The sequence below is a fragment of the Lichenostomus cassidix genome, chromosome 5, assembly GCF_008360975.1.
Source record: "Lichenostomus cassidix isolate B80296 chromosome 5, HeHo_3.0, whole genome shotgun sequence".
Taxonomy (NCBI): domain Eukaryota; kingdom Metazoa; phylum Chordata; class Aves; order Passeriformes; family Meliphagidae; genus Lichenostomus; species Lichenostomus cassidix.
The window spans coordinates 13,839,809-13,863,068 of NC_139486.1; the positions used below are offsets into that span (position 1 = coordinate 13,839,809).

A 23,260-nucleotide genomic window follows, 5' to 3' on the forward strand; every position below is an offset into this window, starting at 1 on the left:
CTCTGTGCTTTCCCCCTGCGGTGGAGCCTGCCTGCCTCGGGGCTGGCACAGCCCTGGGATGCCCTCTCCTCCCTCTGCCCTGCTCAGGGGCACCCAGCCGAGGGGAGAAGCTGCTCCAGCCTTGTGCCTGGCACTCGTTTGTGAGTCAGCACCCAGAGACTGCTCCAGGGTGTGATTCCTTAGGAACTACGGTGCTCCTAAAGCCCAGAAAGGGCTGGCAGAGGACAGCTTTTGTCTCCACTTCCAAGTACCCTGTTCCTGTACAGCTGTGTATCAGCCAGGCAGAGGCACAACTTTCCATCTCAATGGAAAGGTAGGGGAGGTAGGGGAGACTCATCTGTATGGAGCAATGAGAGGGAGTTTTGAAAAACCATGAGTGACAAGAGAAAAAGGCTTATGTATAATTATAAAAAAAGGGGGGTGTTTTAGCCAAATGGCATTTTTCTGTGGTTTTTTTTTTAAAAAAAGCTTTATATTAATTACCATTGCTAATGGATTCAGGTGTACTTTTGCAGTTGATTTGGTTACTGAGAGGGTATTTCTTTTGAAAGCAAATCTCTATTCTCTGATAAGTTTTCCTAGACTTGTAATATTATTTTTTTCCTACCATGACTTTAAAAACAGTGTAATTTGGGTGCCTAAGAGATTTTTACCCTGTTCTTTTAATGAAAAACAGATTATAAAACACTGGTTATTCTCAAGCAATCAATGTTAGGGCCCTCATAATTAGTGTCCTAAAATTCTCCCAAACTCCTTTTGTTTTCTGCCTGAGAAAATAGTTGAAATGTTACATAGCTACAAGAATTTTTAAAGCTGTTTTCCTGTGCAAGGATGGGATGCTTATTTCAGGAAGCTCTAACTCAGTAGGAAAGGCTGTTCCTTTGTTAGATTGTCGGTACAAAACGTTCAGGTAACACTGAGTAACTCAATTAATCTTGTTCTTGCATGTACTCAGGCCCAGAGGAAAACCTGACAAAGATTTTCTGGAGGTGTCTCTGGTCTGCTGTTCCAAGGTCTTTATTAACTTAGGTGTATTTATCCCTTCTGTTTGTGTTTTCACTATTCACACTGAAAACAAGACACATACATTTGGAAGTCTATAAATGAACTCAGAGTACTAAGATGCTTTTAATTTATTCTTGATGATTGCACATTATCAGAGACCAGATAAAAGTCATATGACTGATATTACTCAATATGCTGATACTTCAATCTTAGAGATTCATGTGTGAGATTTTTTTACCTAGATAACTATCTTCTAGTTTCTAAGAAAATATGTACAGCTGTTTCAGATGAAAGTCCTGTCTAAAACCCATCTTAGGAGATGGCATCTGTAAGATTACATACAGAATATTAAAACAGGAATTTTAATGCCAAACTATTTGAATGCTTTTAACTTTATGGCTTTTTATTAATATTACACTAAGAAGGCTGCTTAGGATACTGAGTAACGGAAAATGAATAGCTGAAAGTATAGCAGATATTTCACCCTTTGAAGTTTTTGTTATATGATTCTAATTACAATCCCACTACTAAGCTCTTCTTTGTTTTCATCAGCTTCTTAAAAGTCAAGCTCCAACTGAATTTTTTTTTTATTTGCATGCAGATTTTAAAAAGAACCTAATAATGTAGCTTAAATGTCATCCAAAACCTTTCTTCTTTGTAGTATAAGTTTCAAGGGTTTGGCCATTGCCATTCAATCAGTGCAGATAAAACAGGTTAGCAGTGTAAGGTACACACACACGGAGGTACTTCCACATCCTGCCCAACAAAGTTTACAACCAAAACAATAAACAGAGACACAATTATTAGTATGTATAGAAAATAATTTACTCTGGTTTCTCCCTACTATATTGTAGGTAGTTTCTCAGCTGATAACAAAGTTAGCTGCTTGTACTTTCTTATTATTTTTGCAAGGTGAAAGAAACTGTGCCCATGGTGTGATTAGAGACATGAAGTGCCATCTGGATAGGTGAAATCCTTACCCTCCAATACACTGGACGGTATCTGTGGCGGATGAAGCACCCTGTGGCTTTGATACGTTGGGTGTTTTGAAATAAAGCATTTTTCTGTAAATGTTATAGCTCTGCAAAACCTGACAAGTTACAAAATCACATTAGCAAAAATTATTTTCCTCCTCCATTTTCCCAGAGGAGAAATAATATCAGCTCTTTTGTCGCTGAACCAGAAACATATTAAGAATTCAATAAGTGTTTTCCAAGAAGCAACAAACCACACTGAATTTAAATAGTAAGAACTTTTCCTATGAAAGAGAAGTGGAAAAACATACCTTGACTGAAAATTCACCACTGAGCAGATACAAATGAGTGAAGTGCAACACGTCTCTGGAAACAGCTCTTTCTCTAGTATGAATGAGTCTAACTTGTGCTTTTACTGCCCCTCCCTGAACACAGCAGACTCATCCCTCTGTTGATGACATCACATTCCTGGATTTACTCCCATACAGTATTTTTAAAACAATGTTTATCTACTGCATCCAGTATGAGACCACTGATATTTTAATATTGGTGGCAAACAACACAAACACAGCTAAGACATTAATGTTCCCCAGTATGTGTATAAAACAGTCATGTGTTTGTACAACAGCTCCCAGAATTGTGCATGAGTATGCACACAAAAACACACAACTCTTATCCTGATTTAGGGTAATGGTGAGTGCATTTTTTATTTTATTGCTGTTAGAGCTAAACAAGTCAGCTTTCTGGAGGACTTGGATCTTTTAAACAGAAAAGATCAAACATCTCATTTACAGTCTAAGACATATTTTTTCCATGAGAAAAAAATGTACTGTTTATATTTCTGGGAGGCACTGCTCTTCCTCTCTGGCTACTTGGTCTGCTGAGAACAGGTACAGAATCCAAATACCATTTATTTATGTGGTATAATTTAATTTGGACCAAAACTTCTTCAAGGTTACGGCTGAAATCTCTATATGAATCAGAATTATAGCCAAACACCAGAGCATACCGTTTTTACTTACCCCATTAACTTTTATTCTGGATGTCAGATAATTAACAGAGAACTAATTTTAGACTGTTTATTATAGGCATAGCTGGCTTTCCTCTAATATTTATGCTATAAAATTGAAACATGAAATGGCAACCATGGTTGCAGAATTCCACACAAAGGACAGATCTTCATTCAAAGGAGAAATGAACAGAGAAAATAACATCCATTCCTTTAGTTTGCCACAAAATTCTAACTCTGAAAGTGAACTATTTCCACCAATTCCACTAATCCACATTGTGCCCAGTGGTATCTGCCAGTGAATATATTTGGCTCCTACTCTCCCCTGGTTTGTCATTTACAGTTTTAGTGCAATACACTTCCTTGGTGTGTATTCCAACAGGAATCACAGCTTCGCTTTTCAGTCACTTTCCTTTTCTTTCTCTTTCTTGGAATCTATCATAATAGCTGCTTGGTACATTTGCTGTCTCTATTGGAACTAGTTGAGTCATGCTCTATTATCAGCAATACCTTCCCCTGGTCTGCCCCTGATTTCCCTGCACCAGTTCCAGTTTGATTGTGTAACCTTGAGGCTCACAATCTAAAAGATCTTCATTCCTCTTTTATTTTCAGTTCTGATTTTAACTCCATATGTACTTGAATAAAAGTTTTAGGGCTACAACTAGATCCTGGTTTTGTGGCTGGCCATGGATTTGATATTAAATATTAACATAATTTTGCAAATACAGTGCCTCAGAATTCTTCTTAGAGTTTAAGATGTTTTCTGTGTTCATTGGAGGGACTCTGCTGGCTCATTTGTAATGTAATAAAACCCAGCTGTAGCCAGATCTACTCAGCTGCACCTGAGGAATGCAGATAACTTCTGGAAGAGAAGATGAGGAGTGTTCTACAGTCTTTTCAGGAGGCTGAGGCAGGTGTTGCCAGCAGCCAGTCTTCTATGGAGGTCTGTTGAATGGTGAAATAAATGTATGCAGTCATCCCAAAAGCTTTAGAGGGGCAAAGCTCCGAAAGGCAGGAACTAGCAGTCCATATACACAACCAGGGTTGCCCCATCCCAGGTATAAAATCTGCCACTTTCCCTTGTTGAACTTCATATGATTGGTGATTCCCCATCTCTCTAATTTGTTGAGGTCTCTCTGCAGGGCCTCTCTGCCTTTGAGGGAGTCTACAGCTCATCCCCATTCAGTGTTGTTGGCAAACTTACTATCCCTTCCAGACCTATGTCCAGGTCATTTATGAACATGTTGAAGGGCTGAGGATGGAGCCCTGTGGAACCCCACTAGTGACAGGTCACCAGTTGGATGTCACCCCATTCCCTGTAACCCTTTGTGCCTGGCCCATGAGCCAGTTGCTCACCCAATGTGTAACATAATTATCTAGCTGTGGGATGGACATTTTATTCAGAAAGATGTGGCAGTAGCAAAAATGTTTCTGAACTCCCAAAAGATTCCACCTATTGGCCTTTCTAGACCAGCTGTAGAAGGAAATCAGGTTTAATAAGCAGGATTTTCCCCTCAAGAAGATGTGCTGGCTGTGACCAATGACTGCATTGTATTTCAGGTGTTTTTAATATCTCCCAGAATAATCTTCTCCACAGCTTTACCAGGCACTGAAGTGAGACTGACAGGCCTGTAATTTCTTCCTTGCCGTTCTTGAAAATCAGGACAACATTCACCAATTTCCAGTCAGCTCCAAATTCCCAAGATTGATTGAAAATCATTGATAGAGGCCTTGCAATTACATCAGCCAGCTCTTCCAGGATTCTTGGATGAATCCCATCAGGCTCCATAGATTGATAGGGATCCAGCTGGAGCAGCAGATGCCATGACATTTCAGGGTCAACTGGGAGTTGATCATTCTCAGAGTCATGGTCCTCCAGTTCAGGGCACTGAGACCCCCTTAGTCCATCACTGGTGCTGAAGAGAGTTTAAGAACGTTTTAAACACCTCTGCCTTGTCCATATCCCTATTTGTGAAGTGACCATCCTCATCCTGGGTGGGCTGATGTTGTTTTTATACTGCCTACTGCCATTAATATATTTGGAAAACCTTTTCTTTGTCCCCACATATCTGGCAGCTTCAACTCCAGCTGAGCTTTGGCCATACAGATTTTTCACCTACAGTGGCAAGTAGCATCTCTGTATTCCTCCTGTGTCACCTGACCTCTCTCCCACTGGACATACACTCTGAACTGGGTTACGTGGGAGCATAGCTGCTCAGTTAGCATTTGTCTAGGAAATTGAGAGAGAATATTGGACTCTGCTAACTCAAGCCACTCAACAGTGAATAAAGAGTAAATATAACAGGAGAATTGCTTGTCTGGGTAGCTGTTCAGGACTGCTGCAAGCACTTTGGGAGAGAAAAAATTACCATGTAATTTTACTTATGGATTTCTGATCTTTCCCAAGAGTGTTTTATTCTTTTTGGCCTACCAAGTTTGCATTACAGGTTTGGAAGAAGGAAGCAGTCCTTGGCTTTTTGACAGAGACTTAGAACTTTGATTGTTGGTGTTTGTGCAAGAGTCCCCATGTGAACAGGTGACTTGTGCTATTGGCCATGCAAGTGATAGAAGCTACACTCAGATATGTGCAGCTCTTAAAATCTCTTATATCTATGTACAGTGTATTTCTCAGTGTGTATGTACACACTGATCAGTCTCCTAGAAGAAGCTATTTTTGCAGCTAAGTCTGTGTATTACTTCCCTTACAAACTCATTGTTTTTCCAAGACTCACTGATTAAAATTAGCAACTGCAGATATTTGGGTAACTTTCTCTAAAGAGGATGATGAATAATTTCCTTTTCCTTGCCCTGAACTGATCTGATTCTCATAAATAAATTGTAACAGGAGAGTTTAAGGTTTTTGTATAGCAGTTGTAAGGTTTTTGTATCATCACGGAGTCTTAGCTTCTTGGGATGTCTTGTGGTTTAAACAGCCATCCATTTTGGTCAGTTATTTTTTTCAAGAATGAGAGCAGCTTTTTTGTCTGCCATGTGTTTCTGGACCTTCAAAGGGCTGCATTTATTTTAAAACCTCTTTCCAGTAATTAGTAAATACAAGGTTTTTTTTCCTTTGTACAATTTAACAATTATGGTACTTGGTAAGGGGGTTGAATTAATCAGGATCTAGAATGTGTATGAGCTACTGAAGGACTGTACAATGAGTTCAGTTCTGAAAGATCCCCAAGGAGATAAAGTTTGACTACAGATGCACAGAATATCAACAGAGAAGCAAAGACAATATTGATGGAAATACTTTCCAGGAGAAAACTCCTTTTGTTTGAAAACTGGATCTTCTATACATTGCATAGTAAAGGTACACAGAATTAAACTTCTTCAGTTCTGTGCAAGGGGCGGCATTCATCTTTGGAAGTAGCCCTTTGCAAAGTATCCCTTTGCAAAGTATCCCTTGGCAAGCATATACAGAAAACCACAAGGAGCAATGAGGGCTGTGGTGCTCTTTCAGCAGTAAAAGTCAGATGAGTACCCAGAAATTGAATCTGAGCTGGATGAGATTAAGGAAATGACACTGGAATGAACAGAGGAGGCTTTTCTGTACCTTTCATAGATCTGCTCAGGCTGCAGCAGGAAATGCTGCTGGGATGACAGTGATTTTTATCTGTACATTCAGAAGGAATATCACTGTAACCACAACATTTGGCCCAGTTTCTTCTCTGGCATTAAGCACAGTCTGGCTGTAGCTCCCAGGAAGGGGTGATTACCTTCACAAGGAGTTGGCAGTTCAATCTTATGTATACTTATCCTCACAGCAACAGCAAATCTTTGCTACTGAGTGGTAACTCTGGAGCTCTTCATCAAATGTACAAACAACATTAGAATTGCCTCTTAATTGCTTCCCAAACAGCTTTATGTCACCAAGCTTCTCCTACAGGTGCCCCTGCATGCTAATGTATGGGATTAGCTCTGACATACAGTGCCACAGGGTGTTATAGTTTAGATTATTCCTTTTCTGCTGTTTTGCATCAAATGTTTTTCTTCCTTTCCTTTGTAGACATTGGATGGGATTAATTGCAACCACTTTGCACCAGGAAAAGGATTAAGCATCCCTAAGCACAAACAAAACAAAAAGCCCTAACTGATGTCCTGGATTGTGCACCTATCCTCACAGTTACTGAAATCCTGTAAATAATGTTGCAGATGTACTTCAAATTAAGTTCCCCATTCAGGAAGGAAATTTGCTGGTACTCCTCATTAAAATCAGGCTCTTTTTCATTCTTATTGGAAGTTCTAAGGTTGCTGAGTTCCTCTGTGTCCTGAGAGAACTTGGCAAAGGATGCATGCTGCTGTCTGTGCCCAACCCTGCAAGCATAGAAGTTATGTTGCACGAGCTAAGCAAACATCCTATTTCTGAAATATCCCTTGGATTGAACATGCCGAAGTTAACTGCTGTAGTTCAACACTATGTCACTTTCAGCTACAGATTGAGGAGGCTTTTATTCTTCGTGTGCCTCCTCATTTGCACTGGGCTTTGTTAAAATTGTCAGTGCACATTGTTCCCTTCCTGGTCTCCTCGGGCAAAATTTTACCAGTTGGTTCATTTTTTAGCTGTTTTGTGCTAGTCCATTAAGTTCTGCTAAGAGAGATACAATGCAAACACAGGAATCCAGGTCTCTTTGGTGCAATGAGTATGAAGTGCAGCAATAACCTATTAAGTTAGCTGATGAAAATTGTATCTGTCAGAATGGCTGTGGTAAGAGAAGTGGTTATGAGTGCCCAGATATGAGGGTAGCTGTGTGATCTGCCCTTTACTAGCAGAAGGGATAGCAGTGAAGTAGTGTGGCACAGTAGGGACTATCCGAATTTGTCAGTTTGGTAGGGGAAAAATACGAGAGCCATGTGCCCTGATTCTTTGTAGCCTGCCTTCCCAGCGGGTGGTGATGGGTGGATGAAAAAGTCTTGTTCTCATACGCTTAAATGGCAGTAGGGAACATTTTCTGCACAAACTCAAATAACCTGTGTTTTCTGTGAAAATCTGCCAAAACAAAGACTGCTGTGATTGCAGTTGGGATGCTGCGATGATTGGACTGTTTATATTTTATTTATTATTTTTATTTTGAAAAGCTAATGGATTTTCAGTCCCTATACCTCAGGGAACAATACATTCTGTTTATGACTGGGTCTTGTGTTGTTTATATGAAAACTCTCCTGACTTCCCAGATCTGGTGAACTGCGGCCTGGTAGAGTAATGCAGATGCTCAAGTCAGTCTTCATAGACATTTAGGTCCATATGGGCTGAACCTAAAGGAAATTAGGGTTTAGGCACAAATATTCTAATGCAAGCTTACCTGCACTTTGAAGGCAGTTGATGTGCTTGCAGTATACACCATAAAACAGCTGGCAACTTATTTTTGTAACTTTCCACAGGTTCCTTTATTCAGATGCTTTTGTTTTGCTCTCATCAGCAAATAGGTACTGTTATCTCCTCATGGCATTACTTTCGTGACAGGGGGACACCATAAGGCAGATTGATGCAATCTACAGAACTTTGCAGTGTCACATGCTGATCTTTGAGGTGATGAAAGGACACAGCTCCTCTTGTTGTCTCTTTCTTTTGAGTTGCATTCAAATGGCACAGTCTCAAGCTGAAATTTTAAGGTATACTACAGTTACAGACAAACTGATTATACTCAGGAGCTGTTAGCACTGGGTTTATCCACACGCCTACCCAAGTGTTAATACAAATCACTTGTTATAGGGGAAGGGATGGGTCTGACTTTTATAACACTTTCAAAGCAGTTTGCTTGGTAGAGGATTTTGAAATGGATCCAAAGGTGTTTTCCTGTCAGTTTCTAACTGTTTAGCGCTAATATCAAGTGTAGAAAATGGAAACTTCATCTGGGAACTTTGCTGAGCCACAAGAGTGAAAGGGAATTTTGCTCTTGGCAGCAGGGTGGTGATGAGCTGCTCAAGGGCTTGAGCCACAGGCTGACCCAGGCACTGGATGCAGGAAACAAAGGAATGAGTGGTTCAGACCTTTTCTCTGTTAGTAATGCAATTAAAATTAAACAGCTGTGGCCATTGTAATTTAGCAAATTCCAGATTATCTTTCTAAAGATATGGAAGGCAAAGATTTGATAATCATAGTAACTAAATACTAAAGAGGAGTAGCTTCAAGTAGTTCTGGAGCTTCAATATTAAAATTGTAATCTTTGTAAACTTATAGTGATGATTGGCTGGCAGGGACTAATTCCTGCTTAAAATTGTGATATGTGTGAATCATTTTCAGCTTTTTCTCAGTATCTAGTCATAGCCCCTGAAATAGCATGCTTGATTTCATTCTAAGCATTTATTGTCTTCTGAGGGAGGGTGGGAAAAGGGACACAAGACCATTGGATTGCAAGAAAACTCTGTGAGACTGGAGAAGGGGAAGGTTATTTTTATTTCTGGGTAAACTGACTCTTTGATTTCATATTCACAAGCTCCTAAATACCTGTGCCCAAGTAGTCTGTTGGGGATTACTCATGTGTGACCCCAAGGATGATGAATGCTGTGTTCTTTTCTTGGTTTGGGCATCTTCTGGCTACAGAGTATATTCGTGTTTGAATAACAGGAAGAGAAATGGCACTGGGCTATAAACTCATTCAACTCCCCTCCTTTAGCAGAGCACAGGCCTACAGCTAGTGAGTCATCCCTGCCATGATCTTGGTATGAGCAGTGCATTCTTCAGCATTTCCCAGTTTTACTGGTGTCAATTTTACCCTGTCTATTGTTGCATGTCATGCTTAATCCCTGCTCTGTTGTTCCTTTTGCTCTGATTACAAACACGTCTTTGCATTTATACTTATTTCATTCCAACCTTAATAGTGCTGTTGCAAGTCCCTCCAGGGCTAAGTCAGTGTAAGACTGAACCAATGGGGTAGAACCATAACCTTCACATTTGAAATGAGATATTATAATCCTCTGTCCTGAAGGTGTGTGCCCTAACTGCTTGCAGAAAAGTGATTTACTAAATATTCTTTGTAAACAATTGTAGAGAAAAATGTGTTTTCACTCCTTACTATAATGCCATGGGGTTTGCTTATTTATTTATTTATGAGAATTAATTGGATACAGAAACCAAATAATTGCTTGTGTGTATTTTTCCCCACCAAGTGGTAGGTAATTATAACAGGACAGCAAAGAAGAATACAGGATGAAAGAGTAAAGCAGTGAGATTAAAAGGATTGTAAGAGCAAGAGAAAATAAGCAAATGCACCTTCATATCATTTTGTTGCTCTTCCCCAGTCTAACCATGGTCTGGATTTCACAACAGCACAATACATCATGCATTGTCTATTTCTTTTTTCGTTGTTACCCAGCATGAGTAGACAAGGAAAATTAAGGATAGAATTTATTCTTATCCACCTTGATTTTAAGTGATGCCACAATAGATTTAAACTGTTCATTGATTCAGCATTCTTTTTTAATGCTTGTAGCTAAATGCTTGTTGGGTAGACAATCCATATTAACTACAGCATGAGAACCAAATGGAAAGACAGGATCTGATGAATTACTTGCTTCTTAGCTTCACTTTAGTTCTGACAGTACTGTGGAGAAAGCTCAATTGTTTCCAAGCACACGAAAAAGAAAGTTGTTGGAAATACTCAACACAGACATACCAAGGGCAAATGATGCCAGATGATCTGGATTGCCTTCTCTGATGAAATGGCAGCTGGCTGGGTGGAAAAGGGAGTATGGTAGATGTTGTTTGTCTTGACTTTATCAGGTTATTTGATTGTAATTCTGTGAACTGCATTCTTATAAATGAACTGGGGAGATACAGGCTTGGTGAGGGAGCTACAGAGTACAGGAAAAGCTGGATGGGCCACTGGGCTCAGAATGTAATGAATGGGCAGCACTTCAACATTGGTGTTCTTAAACACTGTTTAATGTGCTCATCAACAACCTGTAGAAGAGAGCTCCTGCCAAGCTTGAGGATGACACCCCGCTGGGGGAGAGCATGGAGGGGCGGGACACTGATAAGGGCAGAGAGAGCTTAAAAGGCTAGAGGAGTTGGCTGATGAGAAACTTGTTCAACTCAACAGAGACCTGAGCAGCATCCTGCACATGGGGTGAACAACCCCATGCTCAGTGCAGGCTGTAGCTGGGCTGAGCAGCTCACAGCCCTGCAGGAAGAGATCTGGAGGGTCCTAGTGAGCAGCAGGTCCAACATGAATCACCAGTGTGCCCTCTCAACAATGAAATCTCAGCACACTGGTCAGTTAGTAAGAGCACAAAGAACAGGTTGATGCAATTATTCTCCTCTGCCCTGCAATTTTGAGGCTGTCTCTAGTCATGTCTCCATTTCCACCCACTCCTACACTCAAGAGAGATTTACAAACTGGAAGCTGGAAGGAGTCAAAAGAAGGACCACTGAGATGACAAAGTAGCTCAAATATGTGACATTTTAAGAGGAAGCTGACGGAAGTGGTTTTCTTAATCCAGGAGAGGAGTTTGAAGGGGAATTCTTGCCACATTAAACAGTGTAGTGGGTGGATATTAGAAAATAGAAATTCAGACTCTTCTCAGGTGTCAGTGCTAAAGGACAAGAAAGAATGGATAAAGAATGCATCACAGAAAGTTCCTAGTTGCTATTGGGAAAAGAAATTCTCATCACAGATTATTGAACTGTGGAATATGTCACACAGAGAGATTGCAAAGTTTCTGTCCTTGAAGATATTCAAACTCATCTAGACAGAGCTCTGAGCAATCTGATATAACCTTGAAGTTATCCTGCCTTGAGCAGAGGGTTGGGCTAGCTGACCTTCAGACTATTTTTGACAAAATTCTGGCATTCTGTGAAATTCTGGCAGTTCCAGAGATGAGGATCCTATGAAAATGTGAAAAGTTTTTATGACTGCGTCCTCTGTAGACCTGGTGTCTCTGTGCATGTTTTCCAAGCACTGGAAGTTCTTACACCTTTGTCTGCCATGCTGGAGAAACCTTCACTGAAGTTTTGTTCTAAGTGTAGGTGGCTGTATTCTGTGATGCAGTTATTTCTGGACCTTCTCTTTGAGAAGCTCATAATTTCTTTTTGTCCAGGTTATAACAGGAAAAGAAAAAAAAAAAGAGATAGAAAAATATCTGGATAACTTTGATCCCTTTTTGAAAACCTATTAACAAGAGTTTTTATGTGTTCACCGCCAAAGATCTGAAAGTGAGAAAACTTGGTAGAAGTATAAATGTCCCATAGAGATTTCTCACAGAAATCCTGGAGATCTGCCAGACAGCTTTTAAGCAAAAGTAGATGTGATATAGTACTACTTTTTGGTATCCTTTTAGGTCAGTTAATGATGCTGCATGACATCAAGTTAAATAGCTTCCAGCATTCTGCTTTTGGATTTCTTCCTGAAATTAAACAATCACCCTCCCCCTCCTCCCACCCAGGCTTCTTTGTTTGGAAAGATCAGTTTAGTATAAAACTGTGCTGATAAAGACCATTAGCAAAAATGAACTATTCCAATATTTTCAGACAGGTTCTTCCATTGGTACAAGCAGACATTTTCTTTCAGAGGCTAACTTCAGAGAAATAGGTCACTCTACACTTCTTGAGGATGTTGACACAACTCAGAACAGGGAGAGGTTTCTAAAGGTCAGCAGAAAAATTAGCCACAACTTCTTTTTCTGTCCTCTCCTAACATTTCCCCTTTTCCCAGGTTAGCTCTAGGGCATCCTTTACAATCCAAGAGAATTTTGGAGAGCTGTAACAAGAATTCTGATTTTACTGTTGAATACTGCATTTCTGTAGGAAATTCATTTTTCAACAGTAAATTTAATACTCAGCAGCATTTATTTACTATAAAATGAAATGATACATACTTTCTGCCAAATTACATTTCTAAGTGGAAATATACTTGAAGAAATACAAACCCAGCTTTGGAAGACATAGAATCACAGTCAGAGAATGATCTGAAAGAGACTTTAAAGACATCTAGTTCTAATCTCCTTGCCATGGCAGGGACATCTGTCACTAGACCAGGTTGCTCAAAGCCCATCCAGCCTGGCCTTGAACACTTCCAGGGATTGACCATCTAAAACTTATCTGGGCAACCTGTTCCAGGGCCTTGCCACCTTCACAATAAAGAACTAATATCTAATCTAAAACTCCACTTTTTCAATTTAAAGCCACTCCCCCTTGTCCTATCTCTACATGTACTTGTGTTAAGAATAAACCGCTCATTTTTTCATTATTTAATCTGTATGAGTAGTAAACTTGGGCATTTTTAAAAATTAAACTCACTATTTTTTCACTTTTAAAAGTTGATTATCAGCTTCCAAACACTTCCACCAGTTTCTTTCTGATCACTCCTCCCTTACTTAATGAAATAAGAATGATTTATCACCTTGTAACCAGTTGTAAAGACAAAGATATCTGCAAATATTAACATGAGCAAGAAAAATTACACCTGACCTGTAGAAAGGGTAGTTTGAAGGATAAAGATGAGAAGATGAGTTAATCTCTTTACATTTTCCCTTCACAAGTTTCATAAGAAAAAAAGCTGCTTGACTTGTTTTACTGTTCTTAGGTTTTTACAGATCTCAGAATGTTTTTGAATGTCATTCATTGTTTTGGAAGTAGTAAATCTTGAAGCAGAGTAGTTTCAAGTTTAGGTGGTCTGGTCAAAGGTTAAAATTCAGAGATCTAAAAAAAATGGTCTATACAGAAAAACTGAAGGAATTTGAGTTCTACAGTTTTAGGAAGAGAAGTCTGACCTCTCAGGTGAGTAAATGGTGTTGCAAAAAGACACAGGAGATTCTCTCGATTTTAGGCTATCAATTAACCATGGATGTAAATTGAAGCAAGGAACATCCCGGCTGGATGTCAGAAAAATTCTTCTGGTAGTAGAGACAGTGAAACACTGACATGTTTTTCATAAGAAGCTTTCATCCTTTTAGGAACAACTGTGTCTTATTGGCTGTGAGGAAAGAGGATTTTCTAGGTGGTCTCTGGAGGGCCCCTTTAGTCCCCTCACATGGCAATTCAAAGATATTTGATTTGTTTCCTGTTTTATAGCAACAAAGAGAATGTAGGCTACTTGACCTAAAATCAACACCACCTTTTAAACACTTCCATCTGATCCTAGAGTGCTATGCCTCTATTAGCTTATAAAGCTGGAATTAAGGGCAGTGGTAAGAAAATGTTTCATTTTTTGAGACGCTTAAAAATATTTTTGAAAAATTAAAAGCTCCAATAGTTGTATTAAAATATAGAGACTGAATGACATTGTAACTGAATTTCTCAGCATCCTCTTTCAAGTAGAAAATAAGTTTATTCTGAGATACTGCATTTCCCACTTTAGCTCCTGTCTGTTCTAGCAGAGCTGAAGCTCTGACTGAGAGATGTGGTCTGACAATTGCTAGGGTTGCAATACACTCTTTTTCAAGCATCTTTCAGTATTGTTAAAATATGAGCATCTCCTCTAACTAGACAAATATTGTCAACTTGCACAATGACTTCTCTGTAAGGCAAAAATAAAATATACCCTGTTGTACCAGCTATTGAGGGAAACATAAATATTTAGATGACAGTGTACATGGGGGGATCTGGAAGCCCTTCTGTAAGTCATGGAAAACACCTGGTTATGAGTGGTAGATGTTAACTAGATTGTCAGCATTTTAGTAGGGACAAGGAAAACCTGTAGAAGTAATGTTTTAAAGTGTTGCCATTCTTTCTGACACTGATGTAAATTTTACAGATGTATTTTTGTCACTTATTGAAGAAATAAGGAATCCTTTCTATCAAAATTTGAGATCTTACTCTTTTCCCATCCATCATTTATGTTCTCTGAGGATGTGGTAATCCCTGTGTAGAAATAAACTACCAAATCAAGTAAAAGTCAGTTCTGGGAGGTGACATTGCTGCTGGGAGAGTACTGCTAAAGGAAACTAATTTTATCACTGGGGATAGTAGGACTTTCTCAAGTTGCATCCACCGCTGTGATATCTGTGATGCTTTGTGGTTTTTTTTTTCCCACAATGGTTATTATAATGCATTCTTTTTAATACAGAATATGTCGCTGATAGCTTCTGTAGCTTCTGCTGTGTAAGCAGGTGGAATTAAACAGCAGGGGAGATTGCTCTGAAAATATAGTACAGAGTAGCTTGTTTCCTAGGTGAAGTTATCTGTTTGAACATCCTTATGACCCTCTCTCTGCATTCCCTCGAGCTCTAGGATAGCTGGGCCATTTTAGCAACCATGACAAACTATAGAAATCTTGTCTGAGATTGTCTCTTCCTGCTAAGCATGAAAGAGCTGCGTCATTGACGATCTCTAGACAAGACTGAACTGAGGATACCCAGCAGGGCTAACTCATGTTTCAGCAGGTTTTCAAGTGCATGGACCTCTCACAAATGTCGGGGAAATGGCCTTAGTCCTCCTTTGTTTCCTATGACCACAGTGCTCCTATGCAAGCAAAAGGGACAACACCCCACCGAAGAAAACCTTTTTGTAGTTAAAGCACTGCACTGATAGTCTGGACTCTTGTGTAAATCTAGTGTAGGTCCTACAAGGCAGTCATTAATTCTCTGACTCTGAATTTCCTCTTGTATTTTTCTCCCTTTGTGACATTTGTTATTGATGCTGGAATTTGTAGAAAGACTGTGAATTTAACACTGACAGGAAGTTGTGAAATAGTTTAGAGATGTCTCCTAAACATGTAAAGACTGGTGACAGAGAAGCTGCAGGCTTGGCCTTGCACCTTTTGGCAAAGGCAAAGAAAATTCTACTGAATATGCAAGATCTGCCAATTGCCTGCCCAATTACCTTTGGGGAACTGATTAATAATGGACAGAAAGCAAGTTCACAAGGATGCATTGGCTGTAGGCTGCAGCCAACTGGTCTGAAACACATGTCAGATAGACATCTGCTATGACTGAGATGTTCAAAAAGGTGGCTGCATTTCAAACGGAGATATTTGTAGTAATAACTTCAGTTCTGGCATAGTTGACTTGCCAGTAGGAACTTTTGGATGCCAATTAGTTGGAGACAAATAATGCCTGAAAAATAACTTCTGTTTAAGGACAAATAAAATACAACTCAATATATGAGGGCTTCAGAAGGATGCTTGCCAACCCTTCCTCCACCACCCCAGGAATTTGGGGTATGAAAGAAAGCACTGCTACATCATACTTTTAACTGAACATACACAGGGCTGAACAGATTTGTGCTTCCATTCAGAACATGGTGCTCATGCTGTTTGCTATGCCTGTACCATTCCCAGGAGACTGAAAAGTGTGCCTTTCTCACTGTTGCACAGATGTATTTTGAATCTTGGGGTAAGAAGTTATTTTAGGATGGCCATGGTAGTTCAGCAGGTGAGACTGAGTGAATTTACACACTACTAATCTTGGCTTCCTCCTTCCCCTAGAAGGTTTTGACTAAATCATTTCTTCCCCCAGATCTTCCCAATAGCTTGTAGACTCTCCATGGCAAGGTCATGATGGATTTGAAAGTTATAATCAGTCAGTTCTTCTTAAAAATAAGAACAGTTTTATCACTTGAATCTGGGGCACCAAACCACTCTTACACAAATTACCAAGTATGTGTGGGATACTTGAAATCTACCAAGTCCCTCCAAAAAAAAAAAGTTCTCTTGTCTCCTGTTGATATCAGTATTAAACTGGTTCATATTTCAAAGGCTGAATGATTTATAATGACCATAATAGTGCTGAGGGTAGAGATATAGAAATATAGCAATCTCCATCTAAGCTGAAGGCAGAACCTGGAGGCAGACTTCTTCCTTTAATAAAAAAAGGGTTTAAACAAACCCCAAACAGTATAAGATATTAAGGTAAAACAAGATCAACTTTATTTTTCTTCTAGCTGTGTGTGCAAATCTATCCTTCTCACTTCATGGGCATGTGCTCAGGAGAAGGGTATTAGGTAAAACAAGGAAGAGAACAAACAAGAACAAACAAGAGAAATAACAGTGGCAGTTGTTTATACACATACACAAGTTGCACTAATGCTCTCTGAATTTCAAAAGAAGGTTATGTCATCTGTATGGTATTTGGAGATGGATTTAATTATTCAGTGTATGATAACTTCCTTGAAATGCTATCCGTTTTCTTGGCTTATTAAGGAATATGTGAGATTCAAAGTGCCCTGTCCTATATTATCATAATTTTAGCCACGTGTTAAGGAAGGTAATGAAATTTTGAATCTTTCAGGTTATTGTTTTATGCCTGAAGCCCCACAGGTTTCGGGAACAAAACCCATTTCAAACCAAAATGCCTTCTCAAGGAAGGAAGCACGGGGGTGTGCAGGGGTGGGGTTTGTTGGATGTCCTTCAAAAGTCCCTTCCAACCTAATATATTCTACAACTCTGTGGAATTGAATCCCAATCCAAACCTCATGATGACCAGATCCTGGATCTGTCTGTCTGGGACACATTTGCCCCAAGGCTGATGATGTTTGATGTCCTGCTGCTTACAGCTTATGCACTCCTTCAAACCTCCTCAAGCTTATTCCTGCTCCTACAACAGACAGTGCTGCCTTCTATTGTTCAGGAACAGCTCTTTGCAGCAAGTCTGACTGAAATATTTTGGAGAACTGGTCTGGTTGAAGGGCTACAAAAGGCATAGGTGGATAACGTTTTTTAATTCCCTCTCCACGTTGCAGCATGAATGATCCAACAGCATTTTCCATCCCCCTGGCTGTTTCAATGCTAGAGTGCAAGGCAGCACGAAGACTCTGCCCTTTCCTCCAGTTAGCAAGTTTAGTTACTGCAAATGTCTTGGAAAGATGTAAGGGCAGATTATCACGAGTGTAGATGAGGCCTGCAAAAGCTGTATGAACGCTGCCTACAAGACATTGAAATAAATCATTTGACTCACCACTGTTGCTACTGATTCCTCTTTTGCAAAGAGCTGTCAGGTAGCCCAGGATTTTGCCTTAATGCTCTTCTAGTGATTGAGACAGCAGCATTAAACAGCAACACCATGACAACCTGTAAACACTATTTTGGAGCAAACCCAGATGGAATTTACCCACCTCACAAAAGTACTGGCTCTCAAATTACAGTCTCAGGTTACAAGGGCTACTTTTTCACACAGCAGGTATTACTCTGAAAATTTGATAGTTTAAATCTCTGTGTTGCTATTGTATGTGAATTGTTGTTGAACTATCTAATTTGTGGTTAACTGGGTTTTGTACTTCTGATTGTATTCAAAACCAAGCATGTGCTCATATACACAGACATACCTGCATGTGCCTGTATAGAGGCTTACATACATATCTTTATAAGCAAAAATATAACATTAGATATAGGTGGCATCTTTGGAATTTAACAACTAGAAATGTATGCATGCTCTGATTCTTTTGCTCCTGTCACTTTACTTTTACCGTTAATCTGATCTTATTATTGTCCTCTTGACGCACAAAATCTAGAAAAACATCCTGAACATCTTTAAAAACCAGATCAAACTTCAGCTTCTGAGTCTGCGTGGAAAGTGATATTTCTGCCCACAACTCATTCTAGTGACAAGTCTTAGAGCACAGCTGCAGAAACTGAAGCTGAATTTGCACTTGCTAACCCAGCTCTCGGCTAACAAAGATGCTGATACTGGTTAAAAAAGTGCTGCTACTGAGTCCTGCTAAGGAGGGAACTTCACCTGAACTCCCAGTTTGCCTGCATGTGTCTTCATTAAACACTGTGGTTTCAGTAAGTCTGGGCTAATAGTTGGAGGCATTTGCCACAGCTTTTTCTGCGAGTAGTGTCATCCACTGACTTCCTTCTAATTTTCTGGACTTGGGGGTCAGAGGTGAGTGAAGATGAATGTTTGAGTGAGAAGGACTGAAAGGGATTTCTTTTGTTTTTGTTTCTTTTGCTCATGTTTATACAGATGACATAACCTTCTTTTGAAATTCAAAGAGAGCCTTGGTGCTACTTGTGTATGTGTATAAATGTTTTCAGCTACCTCCAAACAGGAATTCAGTACTGATGTTCTGAGATAATGGAAAGTTGAGGTTTGCAGGCAACAGGAGCTGATATCCTTGCCCCATCAAGCACTAATAGGTCATCAGAAGTTCAAGTCCTGGATGTGAGGGACTGGCTTTCTAAGGCAGCTTCTGCATGAGCAAGGAATCACGGCACCTATGTCTCTTGGCAACAGTGAGGTGCAGTCAGAACTTCTCCTTGCCTTTTGGCAGGGGCAGTTACTCAAATATCCTTCAGCATGAGTTTCCAAAATTTGAAGAAAAAACAAGTGTTAGTAAGAATATAATTGCCTTTTTTTTAATATATTATTTTTTTTTTAATGAATGAGATCTTCTTCTGCTGGGAAAATATTTTTTTTTAAATTTGTGCATAGACAAGTAGATAATTATTCTTCCTGGCTTCTATTTTAAAATTATACTATTGCAAAGAGAACAAATTCAATAGTGAATCAAAATATATCTTATTTACCCACAGATGGGGTTAAGGAAAAGAAAAATCTGGTATTTTTTTCATCGGAAGTGTGTGCTTGAAAAGTATATTAGTTTGAGTGAGGAATATGTTGTGCATCAGCTTTGTCCTGCCCATCCTGTGGGGATATCAGAGCTGCTTGTCAGTCACCACAGGAACTAGTCCAGCTCATAGCAAATCCAGAGGTTAAGCAAGAAAAATTGATTAATAATGGATTGACTGCTGGTTAATTCATTGTGATCAGCTGTTAATTTAATTTTTGTTCCTCTGGTTTTAAAGACAGAGGCAGACAAGGGTTATCCATCACCCATTGATGAGCATATCAAACAGGTAACTTCTCACATGGTTCCAAATATGCCACTTGTAAAAAACATTAACATTAAAAGGATCATCCTTTCAGATGTGGGACAGAATAAGTGGCCATGATGGATAGACATTTTGGACAATTTTTACAAGATTACAGAATCAATTAGGTTGAAAAGGACCTCCAGTAACATTGAGTCCAACCCATTTTAGCCCGGTTTCTGTTGGATGTTCTTGACAGAAGTGCCAGGGATTTTCTGAGTTCCAGTTGAGGAACTGAATATTAGTAAAACAATGATGTCTCTGCTTAGAGAGCTCTGCTAAAGTAGTTTTTAAGTTCACCAAAGGTCTGAATAATGTTGGTAAGAAAGGGGCCTTTTATTGATTCTCTTCCTTCTCTCCCATCACAAAAGGCAGCTAATTATCAGAAGTCCATTAGATTATTGCATGTCCTTTTGTTTTGGAGAATAATGAAGAGAAAACATGCTGTTTAACACCTGGGCCTCATTTAAAATTTGCACCATACACTTCATCAGCTAAGGAACTAGGTGCACCTGACAGTTTCTCCTGTGGGGAAAAACTGGGGCAGGATCAAGATGTTGCACTGAAGAAAATGCAAGGGATTAAGGGAAGCCAAAGGGTGGTCATCTGCCTGTAATGCAGGCTGAAATGTTTTCCAGTGATGTGTTCTTCGTTAAAATCTAATCTATCATAGTGTCTATGTTAATTGCTTGTCTTTTGTGCTATTCAAACATGTCAGGGACATGTTTTTCATTGTTTTCCCTTTTCCATTCGACCTCCATGCAAGTAGTTACAAACTGTAACAAGCCAAAGCAGTAAATTCTGTCCTACAGCTGTTGTATCTCAGGCTGAAACTCTGAGGCACTCAGTTGTACCAAAACGTTTATCTCAGAAATTATTACTTGTGTATCATAGGATAAATAAAATGCAGATTTTATAAGGGGGCAAAATTACCTCCTTTGGGTCTGAAACAATGTTTGTGTTCTGAGCACGAACTCACAGATGGAAGTGCATGTTTGGTCATACACCTGGACATCATTAAAATTACTAATGTAAATATCACTCAGAGTCATATTGTCAATGTAAAGTAATGAAATATACTAGACTGCAGGCAGGCACTAAATCTTGCCTTGGATTTCTAATGCATAGAATAGTGGTTGCTATAGAAAAAGCATGAGTTTAAGACAGTTTCACTTAAGTTAATGTTCCCTTATCAACAGTGAGACTTGTGATAAAGTGGCAGCAGCTGGACCTGAACACCTTCTTGGGACAGTGGGAGCTGTGCTGAGGCCAAGGTGATGTCAGTGCCAGCTCAGGGTAATGTCTGGGGCTCTGAGCCACTGCCTCACTTTCGTGGCCTTGTCTCCTGACTGACTGATGCCTCTTCTTGAGGCAAGACCTTGAGGACACTGCTTGGCAAGCCAAGGTGAAGGGAGAACTGCATTTAAATTCATGGGTGTTCTCCTGCCATAGTTTTCACTGCTTGAGTTTTCTCCCTGTTTACAGGCAATTTTTAACTCAACAGTGGCCATACAGAAAAGATCAGTTTCTCAGTAACACCTCCTTTTAAATTTTGCTGCTTCTGTGGGGGTTCTTGTTTGTTCTGCCTTTCCCCATAGAGCTCTCCTTGCTTCCTTTGGTGTGCATATCTACTGTAGGTGCTGTCTCTGGGGAGGTGGACTTGCACACCTGACAAATGCATGGCTGGGAAATGCAAGCCAGGTGCTTGAGGTCCCTCTTTTGTCTGGTTTAGTTGCTGACAGAAGTGGCGGGAAAACAGCTGTAACAAGAAGTAATAGTGAAAAGTGGGAAAATAGTTACTTTGTATAGATGCATACTTGTAATTTATTATGAATCCAGAATTCCACTGCCTCCCACAGGCTCTGTTTCAGCCAGAAGAAAGGAAAATAAATGTGGTTTAAAATTCCCCAAACAGAGAGACTAAAGTAGCACTTTTAGTGACACTTTGAGAATATGTCTGTTTTCTGACTGAGGTTGGAGGCTAGCATCTTACGCAAGCTAAAAATTTATCAACATGTAAAAAAAAATTATCTATTTAAAAATCTACCTGATAATATACGTAAAAAGAAGAATTTTTTCTAGTGTTAGCATAAAACCTAGGTCTTGCTATTTTCAGTCTTGGATCACACTGTCATCCCAGTCATCAAGTTTTCTTGACAAGAATCTGCCATCCCTTTAGAAACAAGAGACACACTCTGAGGTCTCTTTCCAGATGAGACCAGACATGTGTTGGTAGTGCTATCTTCCTTCTTACAAATTCTTTTCACTGGCCCCCTTGGGACAGAGATCAACAAGCTTCAGTCACTTGGCACTTGTCCTTGTAATGTAACTGTGGCACACTCCATCTCTCCAGCCCTAAGAACCTCAGGCATTTCTTCACTCTTTACTTTCATGAAAGCCCTTAGCACAAATACCTGTATAAAAGCAGGCTTAGTGAATGCAAACCAGCTTTTTCTATTTTCTTGCAAATTTAAAGAGGGGGAGAATAGAGAGCAGGTTTACAAGATCGCATGTAGATATAATTAATGCAAAACACTTGTAACTCTTGTCATGTCAAGAACTCTTGCCCTAGTTTCTTGATTACTGGTGTTTGCCTAAAAGCCTTGGGTCCCGGAAAGAAGAGGAAAACATACACAAACTTGAAATTTCATTAGGAAAAAATGTTTCATGCTCCCCTGGAGACAAACTATATCTAGGTCAGATTTTGCAATTTAAACTTCAGAAGTGAAAAACTGGGAGACAAACTGGAAAGGTGTAACAGTTTCTTTTAATCCAGATCTGTTGTATTGATTGGTTGTATTTGACAGTACCCTTTTTGTGTGAGGATAAGCCACAACAGATTCATGACCTCTGCAGGGGGAAGAGGCCCAGTTTACCTTGGGATTGACTTTGCCTTCATTTTGGATGACTGCTGCCTGAAGCAGCAGTCAGAACAGGCTACCATAGGCAGATCACACTGATAGGTTCTAAGTCAAATGAATTAATTCCTCAGCATTATGCATTTAGTGCAGTAGCTCTTTCAAATAAATCTTGGTAAAGTGAGTAAGTACAACAGTAGCTTTGAAGATGAGTATACCAAGGCAGAAAGAGCTCAGCATGCCGAGGAAGTACACAGCTCTCCTTATATTCATGCAAAGCTACAGAAAAATTTTTCAACTGGAAAAAAAGTTAACCTAACATGATATAAAATGTCACCTTACTGCTTAGTAAGTTGCTCAGGATGAGTCACACAGAGCCCTTAGGGGGGAAGGGGGAAGTAGAATCCCCTATTCAATTTAGGGTGCATAAACAGGCTGGTTGACTTTATTACTTTTTTTCCTTCTCACATTGGATTTGTTTGTGGTCATATTGGTGAACTACACACATTTCCTTATTTAGGCTTCTTTTCTTTGTTAGTTTGCTGAGCTGCCTGTAGCTCAAGATGGTTGTAGTTGAGATAACAATCTGTGCAAATGAGGAAAACAAAACAAAAAGCACAACCAAACAAAAAACACCTCCCCTCCTCTCACACAACAAAGGGAAAA

At 39.6% G+C, this 23,260-nt stretch overlaps 1 protein-coding gene across 2 annotated transcripts in view; it reads right to left on the reverse strand.

The window, feature by feature from the left end:
• BDKRB2 (bradykinin receptor B2) overlaps positions 1 to 17,899 on the reverse strand; it is a 38,753-nt gene extending 20,854 nt beyond the window's left edge. Inside the window, exon 1 of one of the 2 annotated variants that reach the window (XM_085061453.1) lies at positions 17,821 to 17,899. The gene's annotated coding sequence lies outside the window, so the exon portion shown is untranslated. Of the gene's footprint in view, positions 1 to 2,290; positions 2,403 to 17,820 lie in introns of those variants that run through there. The other variant, XM_085061452.1, reaches the window with a different exon arrangement.
• Positions 17,900 to 23,260: the final 5,361 nt, after the last annotated feature.